Consider the following 18,917-nt stretch of genomic DNA (forward strand, 5'->3'; position numbering starts at 1 on the left):
GTTGAAAAAATAAAACCTATCAACCTAGAATTCTACATCCAAGAAAGATATCCTCCAAGAATGAAGGCAAAATATAGTTTCAGGTTAAAAAACAAAATGCACAAGATAATTTTGTCACCATACACTTGCACTACAAGAAAGGCTAAAGGAATTTCTTCTAACTGAAGGAAAATAGTACCAGATGGAAATGAGAATCTCTAGGAAGTAATAAAGAGTAATGAAACAAAGGCCGCGCATGGTAGCTAATGCCTGTAATCCCAGCACATTGGGAAGTTGAGGTGGGAGGACCACTTGAAGCCAAGAGTTCAAGAACAGTCTCGGCAACATAGCAAGACTCCATATTTAAAGGAAAAAAGTTAGGCTGGGTTAGTGGGCCCACACCTGTAATCTCAGCACTTTAGGAGGCCAAGGCAGGTGGATCACTTGAAGCCAGGAGTCCAAGACCAGCCTGGCCAACATGGCAAAACCCCACCTCTACTAAAAATACAAAAATCTCTTGAACATAAGGAGGTGCCAGTTGCAGTGAGCTGAGATCATGCCATTGTTCTCCAACCTGGGTGAGAGAGTAAGACACCCTCTCAAAAATAAATAAATAAGTAAAAAGTTAGGCAGGTGTGGTAGCATTTTTTTGTAGCCCCAACTTCTCAGGAGGCTGAGGTAGGAGGATCACTTGTGCCTAATAGTTCCAGGTTACATGAGCTATGATCATACCACTGCACTTTAGACTGGGCAAGAAAGTAAGACTCCATCTCAAATAATTAAAAAAAAAAAAAAAAGCAATGAAATAGTAACTATCTGTGCGTATATATAAATGACTATTTTTTCCTCCTAGTTCCTTTAAAATATGCAGTAATACTTAAAGCAAAAATTGTAACATTTATTATAATTATATGCATTTATAAGTATATAGATGATTACAAATAGCAACTAGTGCAAAAGCTTGGAGGGGAGTAAATAGGCTTCTATGATTGTAAAATTTTTATATTTATTTTTAATGATATTCACACACAAAATGATACATTATCAACTGTAAAAGGACTGTGCAAAGTAAAGGATATAGAGCAGGGGTCCCCAGCCCCCAGGCCGTGGACTGGTACTGATCCATAGCCTGTTAGGAACTGGGCTGCACAGCAGGAGGTGAGCGGGAGGAGGCATTACTGCCTGAGCTCTCCCTGTTAGATCAGCAATGGCATTAGATTCTCATAGGAGCATGAAACCTACTGCAAACTGTATACGTGAGGAATCTAGGTCGCATGCTTCTTATGAGAATCTAACTAATGCCTGATGATCTGAGGTGGAACATCCAGGGTTCCTGGTGCCAAAAAAGTTGGGCAGCGCTGACATAGAGTATGGTAATCCTTAGAGCAACAACCAAAACAAATGAAACAGATGCAAAGAGCGATAGCTAAAACAATGGTTTTTCATAGAAACATGGTAAAGTAATTCTATATACTGTTGGAAGAACATATTGCCAGGAAAAACAAGGAAAATGTGAAGGACAGGTAATTCATAAAGATGGAAACTCAAATGGCCAAGAAACATTTGAATAGTTTTTGAAACAGAAAAAGGTAATGAAAGTAATGCAATACGATTTTCTACCCAACAGACTGGACAAACAAAATTTTAACAACTGTGCTGTCAGAGATGTGGGGAAATGGGAATGCTTATAATTACTGGGGGGACTATAAATCAGTACAACTGCCTTGAAAAGCAAGGTAGCCACAAGGTAAAGTTGGAGACTTAAGGCAATTACGGTAAAATATTAACATGTATTCAATCCCAGTAGAGTGTATGTAGTCACCTATTATATCGGTCCTGTACTTTTAATGTTAGAAATGTTTTATTATTTTGACAAGATGAATATGTTACAATGTAACAATGTGAACAACAGGTAACATTGTGTATGTATACATGTGCTCATTAGTTGACACTTGTAACAATATGGATATTAACCAATAAGCACAAATAAATAAAATGAGAAGTAAAACAAAGATTTATGCTCAACCATGTTCCCTGAAGCACTGTCTATAAGGCAAAAAACTGGCAATCACTTACGTGGCTGACAACAGGAGACTGGTGAAATAGATTGTTTAGAATCAAATATTATGCAGCAAAAAGAAGGAATTTATATATGTATGACAAAGTATAGCAAGTGTATTTTTAATGGATAAGACCAAGCTGTATAAAATTATCCCATCAAAAACCTACTGTTTTTTGCTTGTACATGCATAAAAAATGGATGCAAGGATACCCAAGAAACTGTTAACAGTGGTTACTTCTGGGAAGTAGGACTGGGAGGAGAGGCAGGTTTTTATTTTCCAATTTATCCTTCTCTAAATTATTTGGATTTTTTTTACCAGAGGCCTATATTACTTTTACAGTTTAAAATGTTATTTTTGCTCAGAATAACAGGCAACTAGTTGATTTGCTGAGTCACTGCAGCTGCAGAAGGAACTTGGGTTTTACCGCTGTTACTCATCTCATTTTGCCTTTTATCCTAGGACTCAGATCGCTTCCCTTTCCCACACTCGCAACCTCAAAATCATGTCCCTTCCTGACCTATTCCTCGCCATTCCCAAACTCCCAAAGCCATCCCCTGGAAACTCACAGTCATCAACAAAACTCGCTCTATCCCCAATCTCTTCTCTAAATGCAGTCCTGGCCTTCCTGCTCCAGCTGTCCTGAGAACACCGCTCCTCTGCAGCACCCACCAGGCCTCATGCACTGGCCCTGAGGCTGGGATTAGGGGATGCTCTTGCCTCCATCCTTTCTGACTTGCTGCACCCTCCAGCATCTTTGAATCTCGGATGTTCTGGCAGGCCCTTCCACACCTCTGCTCATTGCAGTCATCTCCCAGCTCCTGGAACACACCCCACCAGACCTTGATGATTCTAGCTGCTAGGTCACTATCACTCTCTCCAACCCTACTCTTGCCTTAATTCTTGGAAGTTTTAACATCCACACAGATGATCCTCCCAAAGTCCTGGCTTCTCAGTTTCTGTCTTCTGATCCAGGAATCCTGTCCCCAACCCGATCTCACCTACTCACTTTCAGAGTCATATCTCAGTTTTGCATTTTCAACAACAACCCCTCCCTAATCGTAATCCCAGACATACTGTTCTCCAACACCACCTCCTATCTTTCTGTCTGTAGGGCCAGTAAGGGGTGATACTTTTCCTTACTCATCCTAAGGGACATGGCCAACACTGATATGACAAAAACAGGTTAACAAGAGAAAAGCATAACAAACTTATTTAATCAAATTTTTATGTGACACAGGAGGCTTCAGAAATGAAGGCCCAAAGACCCAGGAAAAGCATTCTGTTTTTAAGCTTAGATTCTACAAAGAATGGATAGCCATATAAAAGTGTGATTAGACAAAAAGGTCTGATGTAATGGTAATAGACTGAGGGGGAACCAGCAAGGCCTGTGTGTTCAGATCCTTCTTGGCCTGTGTGTAGCATTCCCTCCCCTGTGGAATGGGACAGAACATCTCTTACATGAAGATCTTCAAGGGATAAGGGAGAGAATGACTAACATATCCTTATTCTCCATCATCTCAGCATAGCACACTTGGTTGACACAGAGCAAAAAGATTTTTCCAGAGTCTCTTGTAGAGGCTGGAACTGGGACAAAAGCCACCACATGTGGGTCCTTTGCTGCCAAAAGCAAATGGCTGAGCTAGAGGCTTCAGGTATATACCTTCTAGGTTGTATGGCTTGATTTTGGAGAGAGGGGTTCAGGTTGCTATGATCAGCTTTGCAGGAGTTCTGGTTTCTATGACTCAATTAGGGAGAGAGAGAGGAGTGAGACACAGGAGGGTAGTAGAAGGTCAGAGGGACTTTGCTTCTGAAGCTCTACAGTCTCTCAGTTCAAAATACTTAGCATGCTAAGGTGCCATACTTAGCATGGTGCTCATGTTCTGAGCCCCAACACATCTCACTCTTTCCAGTACCTTACTGAGCTGATAATGCATCTATTCTACTGCCTTTTAACTGTCTCCTAGCCCCTCTTCTCCTCATGTCTCTCTTTATCCAGTTTAAATCCCATGGTCAACCTCAACTCTCTGCCTACTGCGCCTGTGCCCACACAGCTGAAGAAGTCCAGAGAAAACACACAAGACTTCAAGGAATTGAATAGGTGAGCCATCCGATATCTGGGGGAAATGCATTTCAGAAACTATGAACAGCATGTGCAAAGGCCCTGGGGCATAAGATTGCACAGGGGCAATGAGGAATAGCAGAAGGCTAGGCAGCCAAGAAGAATGAGCAAAGGGCAACATACTGAAAATGTGGTCACAGAAGTGAGTAGGAAACCAGGTCAGTCAGGGTTTTGCAGGCTGTGATAAAGACTACTTTCTCTCTGAGTGATATGAGGAGCTTTTAGAAGATTTTAAGAGAATGACATCAACTGACTTCTATCTGTAGAAATTCCTCTGGCTATGGTACTGAGAATAGATGACAGATGCAAGGGCAGGAGCAGAGAGACAATTTGGAGTGGTGGCTTGGGTCAGTCTGATAGCTGTGCAGGGATGGTCTGATTCTATTTAGAAAATAGTCTGGATCTATTGAGAAAATAAACAGAATATGATGATGACTGATTTCATGTGGGATGTGAGAGAACAGGAGTGATTATTCCATGTTGTTTATTTTATTTATTTATTTATTTATTTATTTTTGAGATGGCGTTTTACTCTTGTTGCCTAGGCTGGTGTGCAATGGCCCAATGTTGGCTCACCACAGCTTCCGCCTCCCGGGTTCAAGTGATTCTCCTGCCTTAGCCACCTGAGTAGCTGGGATTACAGGCATGTGCCACCTTGGCTGGCTAATTTTGTATTTTCAGTAAAGACAGGATTTCTTCATGTTGGTCAGGCTGGTCTTGAACTCCGGACCTCAGGTGATTCACCCACCTCGGCCTCCCAGAGTTGCTGGGATTACAAGAGTGAGCCACTGCGCTTGGCTGTTTGTTTACTTTTTTGCTAACATAACTGAAAGGGTGGTGAAGCCATCAGCTGAGATGAGGAAGATTCCGGGTAGAACAGGGCTCATTTTGGGGAACAGCCTCAGGTAAATCCTAAATCTCAGTGAGGCCATTCTCAACCACGTTCTTTGAAATTATACTCCCACCCCAGCTCTCTCTATCCTTTTCCCTGCAGTATTTTTCTCTACAGCATGGATAAAGAAGAGTCCACCTACACTGCCCCTCCTGCCTCCACCTTGGCCAGGGAGAATGGGACACCTTTATTGCCAGTCTCTCTGAGGATGCACTTAACTGAGGGTGAGGGTCCGAGAGGAAATGGAAAGGGAATGAAAGCTGAGAAGGTCAATAGAAACAGATGCACATTTTCACAAGCTGTGAACAGAAGACATCACTCCGTTTCCATTTATTTCCTTTTAGAATCTGTTACAGCTGCAAGGACAATAAATATTCTTTTTTCCCTATCAGAGATTTAAACCTGAACCTCATAAGATGAGGTTCTGATATGCTGCTACCACATCCTTTCCTGCTTTCTACTGAAACAGGTGACCTTAGCAAATTGGCATCTTCTAGAACAGCAAGATTCCTTCCGAGGTGTGGATTTGGCTAGGAGCCAATCAATGTGGCCTGCCCATAATTTCATTTTGACTTTGAGAACTTCAGTTGGGCCAAATTAATACCTTACTCCATTAAAAACCATCTCAGATAATGTATCTTCTCGTTCTTTTTGACAGGATCTCTCCAAAGACTTTAGATGATGTCTTTTCACAATTAATATCCATGTTAGTACCTTCCTTTTGCAAATCGAGGCAACAAGTCATTTGGTCTCATGAAGTAAACCCCAGCTCACCCTTTCTGACTGCATATGCCTACCTTTGGGCTCACCCACTCCTGAAGGGGGGACCGAAAAGCAAGTAAGGTTCTGAAATATCAAACCAATATATTCTTTCTCCATCATCTCTGCATAGCACACTTGGTTGACACAAAGCCTAGAGATTTTCAATAGTCTCTGTTAGAGGCTGGAATTGGAACAAAAGCCACCACATTTGGGGCTTTCACAGCCAGAGGCAAATGGCTGAGTTGGAGGCTTCAAATATGTGTCAGCAGACACTCTAGAAGACTCAATGGGGCCAGTTGCTCCTCTGCATGCATCAGCTTAGGGTCCTGTCCATGCATCTGCTCTGGGATCTGACCATGCATCAGCTTAGGGGTCTGTCCATGCATCCACTCAGGGATCTGTCTGTCTTCAGCTTAGGAGCTTGTCCATGCACCCACTCAGGGATCTGTCTATGCATCTGCTTAGGGGCCTGTCCAGAGCAGACGATCAGCAACAGACCACTAAGGATGTAGAGGACACTCATGAATCTAGAATCATCTATATTCCTAGATATTATCCGGGAAATGAGTTGGGGAAGGAAAGTATATTACTTGTTTTGTTTGTTTGTTTTTGAAGCAGAGTTTCGTTTTTGTTGCCCAGGCTGGAGTGCAATGGCACAGTCTCGGCTCACTGCAACCTCTGCCTCCCAGGTTCAAGCAATTCTCCTGCCTCAGCCTCCCAAGTAGTTGGGACTACAGGCACCTGCCACCATGCCTGGCTAATTTTTTTGTATTTTTAGTAGAGAGGGGGTTTTATCATGTTGGCCAGGTTGATCTCAAACTCCTGACCTCAGGTGATCTGCCCACCTCAGCCTACTATCCAGTCCTAAATGTGCTCAACATAACTCCCAGCATATATATTTATTGTGTGCAAAAACCACAATAAAGACTCTGGCCCATGCTTTTATCTCACTCCTTCTGCCCCTTTACCAACCCTGGTTCTTCCCTACGTGGCCTTGCGTAGCATGGCATCCCTCCTCCTCTGGGGAAGTGTAAGTAATAAACTGTTCTTTCAAGGCAGTTGTCTCCACACTGGTCACCTTACCATACCTGATCAAACAAATCCCAGGAATATTTTAAAGTAGGAGGTCATCAGAAAGACCACACACTAATCCAAAGGAGGTAGTGTTTTCCAAAAGAGGTTGTTTCAAATGGGTGACATCATGATGTTGGCAAGTTAAAGTTTAAGTTGGGATGCGGTGTGTGAAAAAAATGTTCCATGCCACAGTGGGAAAGAAACATAGGCTTGCAAGAAGCCCATGATCCAGATGCCAGGAGGCAGAATGAAAGCTGTAAACAGAGTAACAAGACATTGCTGCTTTTCAGTCCTTCCATTCACATTTAAACATGGATGACTGGCCATGTCTTTAGTCTGCTCGTGGTCTTCCTGAGGCACTTTTATGTGTCTGATCTCATCTGATTCTTATATAACTGTGAGATAGAGTCAGTAGGTATTACTATTCCCATTTTATAGATGAGAAAACCGACATTTGGAAAAGTGGTGGAATGTACTGGATGAGGGCATAAGCTATTGGAGCCCGGCTGCCGAATCTCAGCTCCACTATTTTCTAGCTGTGCAACTTAGGATGTGTTATTAACTTCTGTGCTTCAACTTCCTCATCTGTAAAATGGAAATGATAACAGACTCCGTATCTTAGGACTGCTGCACAAAGAGAATTTATTACTGGGTATCAAGAACTTTTAGCTGAGATTATTTGGCTGATGTAACAGAGACTTCATGAAAAAGAACAAAGTTGGAGTTTTCCAAGGTTCCTCGCTCACATTTTTATATTCCTGAGGTTTCTATGACCAAAAAAAAAAAAAATGCATATTAGTTAACAAGGGTATGCTTTTTTAGGGCAGGTAGGTTCCAAGATGTTCCTACATTTATAAATGGAAGCCAGATTTTTATCAAATCCTATCACTCCTTCAAAGCCAGCTCAAATCTAACCTCTTTTCTTAGGCTTTTCTAGACTGTCCCTCTCAGAACTGGCCTCTCCTGTCTTCAAGGTTCTGAAGCAGTTAAAGTGTAAACCCTGGAATTTAACACATAACCAGGTAATACCCAGCATTGGGACCACGTTTACTCTGTGGTAACTCCCACTCTGTCTTCCTCAGCAGACTCTGTCTCCACGGGATCATCAGCAGGCCAGGAAATTACAGGATTTCGTTATGTCAGTCTCCTGTGTTACTTCCTATTTCCTATTTCTAGTGAGATAATTGAAGCAGGAAATAGGAGGCAACATAGGATAATTGACTACACCTTGCACATGCCTCGATAATTCCTGCTCCTGTCACTAAGGGTTCTTCATGCAAGCAGCAGAAACTAATGCTGGTTTGCTTAAACTAAAAAATAATTCATAAAAGAAGAAAGGAGTCATGTGCTAGGCTTGGCTTGTACTGGCTCACAAGAATCAATTGTGAAATTTTTAAGAATTCTGTGAGCTAGTTGTTAAACACAGCCATTATTAAAAATTAAATTATATAAACTTACAATTAGGTCGGATGTGGTGGCTCACACCTATAATCCTAGCACTTTGGGAGGCTAAGACGGGTGGATCACTTGAGGTCAGGAGTTCAAAACCAGCCTGGCCAACATGCTGAAATCCCGTCTCCACTAAAAATACAAAAAAATTAGCCATGCATGGTGGCAGGCACCTGTAATTCCAGCTACTCAGGAGGCTGAGGCAGGAGAATTGCTTGAACCCAGGAGGTGGAGGTTGTAGTGAACTGAGATCAAACCACTGCACTCCAGCCTGGGCGACAAATATAAATAAATAAATAATAAACTTACAATTAAAGTTTGATAAATTATATCAAAATTAAAGGTAATAAATGCTCAAAACTCATCATTTCTTAAGTATCTTTCTAGATTTTATTGGCATGTATACTCTCGAGGCTATGATATGTATTATGTCTTTGTGGTAGAAATACCATATAGCAATATGCTGTCATATATCTCTTTCCAGCTTCGTATTGACTGATGTTACACTGGTTTCTTGAGCTCAGCAGTGGTGAGCATTTTTTTTTTTTTTTTGAGATGGAGTCTCACTCTGTCGCCAGAGCTAGTATCAAACTCCTGACCTTGTCATCCACCTGCCTCAGACTCCCAACGTGTTGGGATTACAGGCGTGAGCCACTGTGCCCAGCATGGTGAACATATTTACACCACAGGAGTTTAAAAACACTTCAAGTCAAATGGTTTATATTTGCTTTTTTCCTCAAAGAAGCTGCTGGCTGTTAAATATTTACCCTAGCACATATTTACTTGGGTAATTCCCCAAGTCTCTAGAAGGGCTGAAGGACTGGGTTTAGATTCATCAGTCATGACAGACAGCTAAAACCCAGATCAATACCCCAGGACCAGTTAACATAATTCACACGTCTGTTGTTCAAATTAAGAATTTTAAGACAGTAACAGCAGACCATTAAACCAAGTGTAGGGCCCTTCTAACTGCAGGGCAGTTGGGACTGTAGAGGCCACATGCCCATGAAGCCACCCTTGCAACACCCAAGCCACACTGAAGCCCAAAGACCCCACTTCCATAGCTGCTAAGATCAAGACTGCAGCCTCCCCTTCAATTCCTTGTATACCCTTCACTGGACGCTGATTTGGAACCACTGCTTCTGCTGCTTATGGCTCCTCACAAAGTCTCTGTCACTCAGGCTGGAATGTAATGACATAATCTTGGCTCATCCTTTTACACGGTATTTTTTAGCAACTGTTGATGTTTTTACCTGAATTCATAATTACTATGAAGTTTGCCACATCGCGACTTTTTAAACCCCAACACTCCTCTGGGTTTATTAGGTGGCATTCTGCTGTGATTAAGAGTTTTCTCTCCTCTCTGTTTATTTATTATTTGTTTATTTGACGCAGGTATAGGCAAACTATGATGCATGGGCCAAATCTGGCCTTCTGCCTGTTTTAGCAAATAAAGTTTTATTGGAACACAGCCCTGCACTCACCTATTTTCTATGGCTGCTTTTGTGTTACAAGGGTGGAGTTGAATAGTTGTGACAGAGGATGCATGGCTTCTCAAGATTAAAATATTTATTATCCAACTCTTTGTAGGAAAAGCCAGCTCCTGATTTGTATCATACGGACTTGTGGATTCTTATCTTACCCCATTACTATTATTTATTATTTGTTCTGATGCTCAAATTGTCTTAGATTTCACCACTGAAAGCCCCTTCAAGCTGGCTTCTGGGTCTCTTTGACAAATTTTTATCATTCTTTGAACTCTTCCTTACTTTCTGATACAGTAAGATGTTCTAGGCTTATTTTTTACTTCCTGTTTCTGCCATGAGATCAGCCATTTCTCCAAGGAGCCCTAGTTCATTTTACTTGGGAAAGATATTTGGAAACCAATATCAGGCACTAGGTGGCCATTACTTGTGGGATATTGCTGCAAGACATAAGAGAAGTCATAGTTACAGATCTAAAATTGAAAATCATTAGCATATAGATGATCCATTAAGCTATGGGACTAGGTAAGATCACTCAGGGAAGAGAACAGAGAAAAGCAGGCCAGACTAGAGCCAGGATCTTCAATATTATAGGAAAACAGTTTGAGAAAAAGATATTTACAATAATGAGGTTCAGGATTTTAATATCAATATCTAGATATCAATATCAATATCAAGAGCTTATAATATGAAACAATTAAGACCCCACTGATGAATAAAGGGTCATATCAGATCAGTCACATAATTAAAATGGGAATTAGAAAAAAAAATGAGGAAGAATAGTCAACCTCGCTCATGAAAGAAATGTGAATTTAAGCAAGATACAGTAAGTTCTCAATGTCCTTCTAGGTCCTTGGAAACTGACTTTAAGCAAAGTGACATACAGCAGTCCTAGAATAACATTGTTTCACTCAATGCAATTTGTTACAAAATTGATGAGGAAAAAAATTTGCTTTATTATATGCCATTTTGCATAAAATCCTAGTTTTCCTAGAACTTATCCATGACATTAAGTGAGGACTTACTGTACGGTTTTGGATAATTACCTTGGTTTTTTTTTTTTCCAACTTTATAATTGGATAGTTTTCACATTTATAGAAAACTGAACAGAAGAGAGTGGTGAACATCTGTATACCTGTCTTAGTTTGTTTTGTGTAGCTATAACAGAATTCCTAAGACTGGGTAATTTAAAATAAACAGAAATTTGTTGACCCACAGTTCTGGAGGCTGGGAAATCCAATATCAAAAATCTGGCACCTCAAAAATCTTGCAGCCTCATAACATGGAGGAAGGACAAAAAGAAGGAAAGGGGAGAGAAAGACAAAAAGGGGGCCAAACACACCCTTTTATAAGGAACCCACTCCCAAGTTAAAGGCATGAAAACATGGATGAAAGCAGAGCCCTCATGGCCTAATCACTTTTTGAAGACCCTGCAATTAAACCAGCAATTAAATTTCCACTTTGGTTTGACCAAGTTTTCTTCATCCAACAGTTATTGCTCTAATAATAGAATTCAGCTTATTTTGTTTTATTTTGCAGTTAAAATTTTAACATTAGTTAAGAGTATACAGCAAGGTCTAGGAACTTATCCAACCAAAACACTTGGTCAAGCCTGCAAATAAATCTGAACAAAAATATTTATTTTATTCCTTTTTATGATATTGAAATATTGGAAACAACCCAAGTATTCTTTAGTAAGATTCTAATTAATGTGTATTACATCCATACAATATTGTGCAGCTTTTAACAAGAACGAGATACATTTAAAGATGAGGGAACATCTCATATGTAATATCAAGTGTAAAAGAAAGATGCAGAACTTTGTGTCTACTTTAATTCCCACTTTAGAAAATGAATACATATCTTAGTATATGCACTGAAAGAAATCCAGAGAAATAATCCACAAACTGTTAACAGTAGTTATGAGAAAGGAATAATAGATGACTTTGAATTCCTAAATTATACATCTCTGGATTGTTTGAATTATTTACAAGCACTTATTCACTTCTATATCAGAAGAAAACAATATATTGTTTAAGTCGGCAGAAGGAGCAAAACCAGTGAGACACGGAAAAGAGCAGGATGCAGACTGAATGCGGCTCTGCTCCCCCAGCCTGTTAACTGCTGCCTCATTTCCTGGCAGCAGTTTTCTGACTGGCTGGCTCTTGATGCCTCCTCCTGCCAACAGGACATTGGCAGGCAAGGACATTAAAGATCTTCCTTGAGAGAATTCTAACAAAACCCTAAGAGGGATTACAACTTGGAAATATGGCCAAAGGGAGAAATCCATAAAAAACATTCATCCCCCAAGTCTCTATCCGTGGAAGGAAATGCAGACATTAAGGCAATGAAAGGAGTTAGGATCATTATGCAATCACACTACCAAGAAAATGAGAGGCGTTAAGTGCAATTCATCTTTAGAGAACTCCCTTCCCATCAGGCCTCAGGACCTACACAGCCATAAAAGCAACAGAGGTAAGATAAATAATCACTAGGAGGGCTGACATTTTTACAATGATCCACAAATTGTAGTCGCTCACATGCATTTTCAGCCACATTGCATGTCTGCTCCTTCCAAATACTCTGGGAGGCCAGTTTTTCAGATGAGGAGGACAGTGATAAGTCACACAACACGACCAGAATGTGGGATTTCTCACAGCCACTAGCAAAGAATATTGGTTTTGACATCATCTTGGAATTAACTGGAAAAATCATGAAGACAATCTATTTTTTAAGCAAATGTATCTCTTCCTGAAAAGCTAGATAAACAATATATCCATTAAAGAAAAAGACTGATATTAGATGAACGACGCAGAAAATGCTGGGGAAACTGAGGCACAAATGAAGCCATAGGTGAAGGGAAACATTTGCCAGCCCATCTTTTCCTGGATCTCAGGGCGTGGTGCAGAGTGGATTTGAGTGTGGTGACAATGCTCTGGAAGGTCTCCATCGTATGGGCACATGGGATGGTTTTATCTCCAAACCAGCTCATGTTATTCTTGGCACCACCAAAGTGGGCCTGACATGCAGAATTGAGAGAAGGGCCTCCGGGAAAAACAATCTCCCCATCTCATTTGGAGGGCTGTATTTTCCTTCCCTAAAAGTCTCAAAGAAAATTACATGTATGGCACCATTTTTGTGAAATTATATTATGTCCTGAGACTTGCCACAAACAACTCCCCAAATCAAGTCCAAATAGCAGAATTCTCCAATTTTTTTTTTTAATGTAGCAAAGCTGAGTATCATCTTACATACATCTCTTCTACTTGCTGAAGGCGACTTTGCTTTGTTTATTTTTTATGGCAAGTTCACTATTGTTTAAACACTGGCGCATCACTTGAAGTTGGCTGCAGAAGCATTTACTTTTGGGTGGTCAGATGCAACATCCAAATGCTAATCAGCATTGGGTCAAATTTACTTAAGCTATGGCATTCCATTCTATTTTTCTCATCTGGTTAAAAAGTAATTTAGAGGATTTTTCAAACTTAAAAAAATTACGGATTATTCCTTTTTTATATTTTTACTTGTATTTGTATTTCAACAAATCTTAGAGTATCAATTCATTCTTTCCTTTTAAAATATTGTGAAGATGTATGAACAAGGATTTTACTCTCAATGGTAAGAGGAAAATATTGTTCATAAGTAGAAAACTGGTTAAATAAATTGTTATACATTCAAATATGAAATAAGCTGGTATAGAACTACCTCCAAGATAGATTGTTAAATTTAAAAACATGTAGAATAGCAAGTATATTATGCTACACTTTGTATTTTGTTTTTAAAAGAATAGATATATAAATGCTTATATCTGCATAAGAATCTAAAACCATAGACACACCAGACTGGTAAGAGTATGTTCTTGGAGAGAAGTGAGTTGGGTGACTTGTGGGTTTGTCCTGCTAAAGAGACTAACTTTTCATTATATATTCTTTAATATTGTTGGAATGTTTACCATTTATATTACCATCCTTTGCATTTTTTTCATGTTTTATACCCTTTGGTACATTTAGTAAACCTAGCTCAGCTAGAAAGTTTAAAAATGAAATTCAAATACTCTAACAATTTTTGTCCAAATACAGTAATAATAGCATGCAATTACAACTCTGACCAAAGTTTTTAATAAAACCTTTTTATTAAAAATAAAAAGGTTTTATTAAAAACTTTTTATTTTTTAATAAAATTTTTAAATAAGTTTTATTAAAAACTTTGGTCAGAGTTGTACTTATATGCTTATGCTATTATAATTACATAATAATAAAGCTATTCTAAGATTTCAAGGCTGGGCCTGTAATCTCTGCATTTTGGGAGGTCAAGGGAGGAAGATTGCTTGAAGCCAGGAGTTCAAGACCAACCTGTACAACACAGTGAGATCTCATCTCTCAAAAAAAAAAAAAAAGCCAGGTGTGGTAGCCTGTGACTGAATTCCCAGCTACTAGGGATGCTGAGTTGGGAGGATCCCTTGAGGCAGGAGGTGAAGTCTGCAGTGAGCCATGATCAGGCCACTGCACTCCAGCCTGGGCAACAGAGTAAGACCTTATCTCAGAAAAAAAATTTTTTTCAATTTCTTCATCTCTAAAACAGAGATACTATTATAAAGAGTGGTGAATAACATTTGTAAAATTTGGTACATACTCAAATGCAAAATAACAGAGATGGGGTTTTGCAGGGGCAGCTCACTCTTGTATAAAAGTAAAACTGAGTCCAACAACAAAAAGCAATAAGATCTCTCTGCATTGGATGTTTGTTACTTACTTATCATTGCTCATTCAGGTTGAATTGGACTTGGCTTATGATGATCAATTATGTCTTTTTGTATTACAGGACCAAATTCATTATCAGATCCTTGGGGACTAAGTTTAACATTAAATATGTTTGCAGCAGCAGATGAATTCATAATCTGCCTGTCAATTCGTTCCACTGCCTAGTCATTCTTCTGCCCATACAATTAATTTAGCTACAGAAACAGTGATAAAGCTATCTTAAAATTGTGATAGCATGTTATGGTTTACAAAACACTTTTACATATTTTATGCATTAGACCAGGCGTCCCCAGACTATGGCCCGCGGTCTGCATGTGGCCCCCTGAGGCCATTTATCCGGCCCCCTGCCGCACTTCAGGAAGGGGCACCTCTTTCATTGGTGGTCAGTGAGAGGAGCACAGTATGTGGTGGCCCTCCAATGGTCTGAGGGACAGTGAACTGGCCCCCTGTGTAAAAAGTTTGGGGACGCCTGCATTAGACCCTCTTAGCAACACTGTTGGGGAGGCAAGACAGACAGTATTGTCTGCTTTACAGATGGCCACAGTTAGCTCTTCACCTAATCAGAAAGTGGAAAGCTAAGATTAGAAGATGGGTTCTTACTATCCCATTCTACTACTTATACACATTTTCAAAATTTATGTGAGAGTTCAGAAAAGGATGTGTTTGTATCTCAAATCTATTGTGTTAAATTAGAATATAAGAAGAATATGTCAACTTCATAATTTCTGTTTTTTTTTTTTCTGAATAGAATTCACATGACATTGTTTCATTTGCAGTTTGAACCTACCTTGACAACTATATCTAAATTCACATGGGTAGCCAAAGAGTGTTCTTGTGCGACAGGGACCATTCATTTTCATAGCCTCATTTATGACTCATGGATTTGCGTGGGTGATGAAAAAAAAATCCAAAGAAATAGGAACAGGAAAAGATGTCTTTCTACATTTAAATATATATAATACAAAGAGGCTGAGCTAAGTTATAAATAACAGTGAAGTGAAATGTTCTCTGGAAAATCCATGGCAATAGCATTACTGTTGCCTGAGAAATGTCACTACTTAAAATGCTGGTCTGAAAAACTTGTTCATTGTAAAATAAATGCTTTTTTATTGTTATTATTACATCAGATCATTGTCCTGAATTTTTCCAGGCCAACAAAAGTAATTATGGGTTTCTTGCATTTCAGTGATTCAAGATGTTTTAAAAATGTATCATATTAGGAAGAGCAACTCAGACTATCATTTGGTGTGTGGTTCTGGATTGATGCAGATTTTCACTATTTTTGCAGCAAGTGTGAAGCCATGTTTATTATTTTACACATTAACCAGTTCTTGTTATCACAAGAAAAACAGCATTAGATTGAAATGGCCATCATGATGATTCTTATACACATACACTAATCAATACATCAAATGGCATACACAAGACTAGAATCTGGGAACTTTCACAGTAGCCATGGTGTTGATGTGATTTTATTGCAGTATTTTTCAAAATGTACTGAAGTTAAGTAATTTAAATTGCTTTTGGACATTATCCAACTTGTCAGCAGAAGAAATAACCTAATCTGGGAAAAGAAAATATCACCATCTTGAATAAATACTGAAGAAACTGCCTTTCTTCATAACTTAAAAAAAAATACTTGCTCACAGCAGAATATTTCTCATCTCTTTTGTTTGGTTCCAAGTTGCAGAGTCATCTTGCTTCTAAAATGGTTTCAGAGCCAGAGATGGGAGGTTTCCAAGCCAGAAAGAAACTCCCCTCATCTTTAAATATGTGCCTTTCCAGAATGTGAACCTCAAAAGCCAATTGCATAATTGTGTTTCAAATTTTTAAAAGTTTCCGTCAGATATATTTAGCAAGACTTAAGCATCCACTTGATGACTCCACAGGAGTTATTGTAACAATCATGTAATCATGCACGGTGTTTATAAATAACTCCATCTCTTCCTACGGATGATCTGAGAATGCCACAGACCCCAGGTCCATAGGAGGAAACTGTTGGTTGCAGGGAAGGGGGTAAAGGACAGCTGAGGGAGACCTTTAAAGTGTGAATGGTCTTCATTTATTTCTTTTTTAAATAACTAATTTTTTTTATTATACTTTAAGTTCTGGAATGTGCAGAATGTACAGGTTTGTTACATAGGCATATGTGTGCCATGGTGGTGGTTTGCTGCATCCATTGCCCCACCATCTATACTAAGTATTTCTCTTAAGGCTATCCCTCTCCAATCCCCTCACCCTCTGCTATTCTTCTCCCAGCCTCCTGCCCCCCAGGTGCCAGTATGTGATACTCCTCTCCCTGTGTCCATGTGTTCTCATTGTTTTACACCCACTTAGTGAGAACATGCAGTGTTGAGTTTTCTGTTCTTGTGTCTGTTTGCTGAGAATGATGTTTCCAGTTTCATCCATGTCCCTGCAAACAACATGAACGCATCCTTTTTTATGGCCGCATAGTATTCCATGGTGTATATGTGCCACATTTTCTTTATCCAGTCTACCATTGATGGGCATTTGGGTTGGTTCCAAGTCTTTGCTATTGCGAACAGTGCCGCAATAAACATATGTGTGCACGTCTTTATAATAAAATGATTTATAATTCTTTGGGTATATACCCAGAAATGGGATTGCTGGGTCAAATGGTATTTCTAATTCTAGATCCTTGATGAATCACCACATTATCTTCCACAATGGTTGAATTAATTTACACTCCCACCAATAGTGTAAAAGTATTCCTTTTTCTCCACATCCTCTCCAGCATCTGTTGTCTCCTGATTTTTTAATTATCACCATTCTACCTGGCATGAGGTAGTATCTCAATGTGGTTTTGATTTGCATTTCTCTAATGGCCAGTGATGAGCTTTTTTTCATATGTTTGTTGGCCTCATAAATGTCTTCTTTTGAAAAGTGTCTGTTTATATCCTTTGCCCACTTCTTGATGGGGTTGTTTTTTTCCTGTAAATTTGTTTAAGTTCTCCATAGATTCTGGATATTAGCCCTTTGTCAAAAGGGTAGATTGCAAAAACTTTTTCCCATTCTGTTGGTTGCCAGTTCACTCTATTGATAGTTTCTTTTGCTGTGCAGAAGCTCTTAAGTTTACTTAGATCCCATTTGTCTATTTTGGCTTTTGTTGCCATCGCTTTTGGTGTTTTAGTCATGAGGTTCTTGCCCAGGCCTATGTCCTGAATGGTATGGCCTAGGTTTTCTTCTAGAGTTTTTATGGTGTTAGGCCTAATGTTTAAATCTTTAATCCATCTAGAGTTAATTTTTGTATAAGGTGTAAGGAAGGGATCCAGTTTCAGCTTTTTGCACATGGCTAGCCAGTTTTCCCAACACCATTTATTAAATAGGGAATCCTTTCCCCATTGCTTGTTTTTGTCAGGTTTGTCAAGACTCCCCCTGCAAAGCAACCCCATGACTCCCGTTTTTTTCTATTCTTTGAGATTGATTCAGCTAACCTAAGCCAGAGGAAACTAATTACTTTGTGTTTGTGGTAATGCAGAGTTTACTTGGTATTCTGAAGTATTAACCAACTTCTGAGATTAACATTTGTCAGCTTGTTATTGGAAATTTTCCAAAATATCTATGTGGATCATAGTTTGTGGCTCTTATCCTGGGTGATGGGTTATAGGGAACAGGGTAATCCAGGGAAATGTTAGCAATGAAAAAAAGAAAAAACAGTAAGCAAATATAAATTATTCGAACCACAATATGCAACAGTGCAGAGATACAAATACACAAGCATAAAAGAGGATGCTGTTACTAAAGCCTGGATAACACAAGAGATCAGAAATCCAGAGAGTTAGTCTGTTGTTTAAAGGAAAGCCAGGCACTCACAGATCTGAAAGCCTGACAGCAGGTAAATATGAGCAGAGGCCCATGTGAATAGAGCAGGGACTACAAATCAGATGCTGAGGCAAAATTTCATGTATGCTCCCCACTAGGATGGAAACTCTCCCACTCAGAGTGTGCAGTCTTTTAATTGCTGTGTAGACTTACGGTCACCTAAATTAATTCTACAACCAGAATAAATCAAGTTATACATTATGGCTGTTCCCCCATGACTTCCCAAGTTCAGTTCCCGTCTTTGGCTAGTAACAAGAAGACAAATTTAAACAAGTGTGGGAACAGCTGATAGGTGTTTAAAAGTTAGGAGATAAGCAGTCCACTCATGCTTCAGAGGTGGAACCAAGGTGCCTGAGTGCTTGGCTTACATGAACCTGAGGAGGTTGCTATAGAAATGTTATCACATTGCTGGGATCATTGGAGTACCTAATGGAACTTGAATCTCAAAGTCCACAGGAAGCATGATTAGAAAGGACTTTTCTTGGCTGCTGC

The 18,917-nt window shown here is 39.5% G+C and overlaps 1 long non-coding RNA gene across 1 annotated transcript in view; it reads right to left on the reverse strand.

Annotated features, from left to right (window-relative positions):
- The window catches only part of LOC141585602 (uncharacterized), a 142,964-nt gene that overhangs the window by 88,196 nt on the left and 35,851 nt on the right, over window positions 1–18,917 (reverse strand). The window lies entirely within an intron of this gene.

The sequence above is a fragment of the Saimiri boliviensis genome, chromosome 9, assembly GCF_048565385.1.
Source record: "Saimiri boliviensis isolate mSaiBol1 chromosome 9, mSaiBol1.pri, whole genome shotgun sequence".
In the NCBI taxonomy this organism is placed as follows: Eukaryota; Metazoa; Chordata; class Mammalia; order Primates; family Cebidae; genus Saimiri; species Saimiri boliviensis.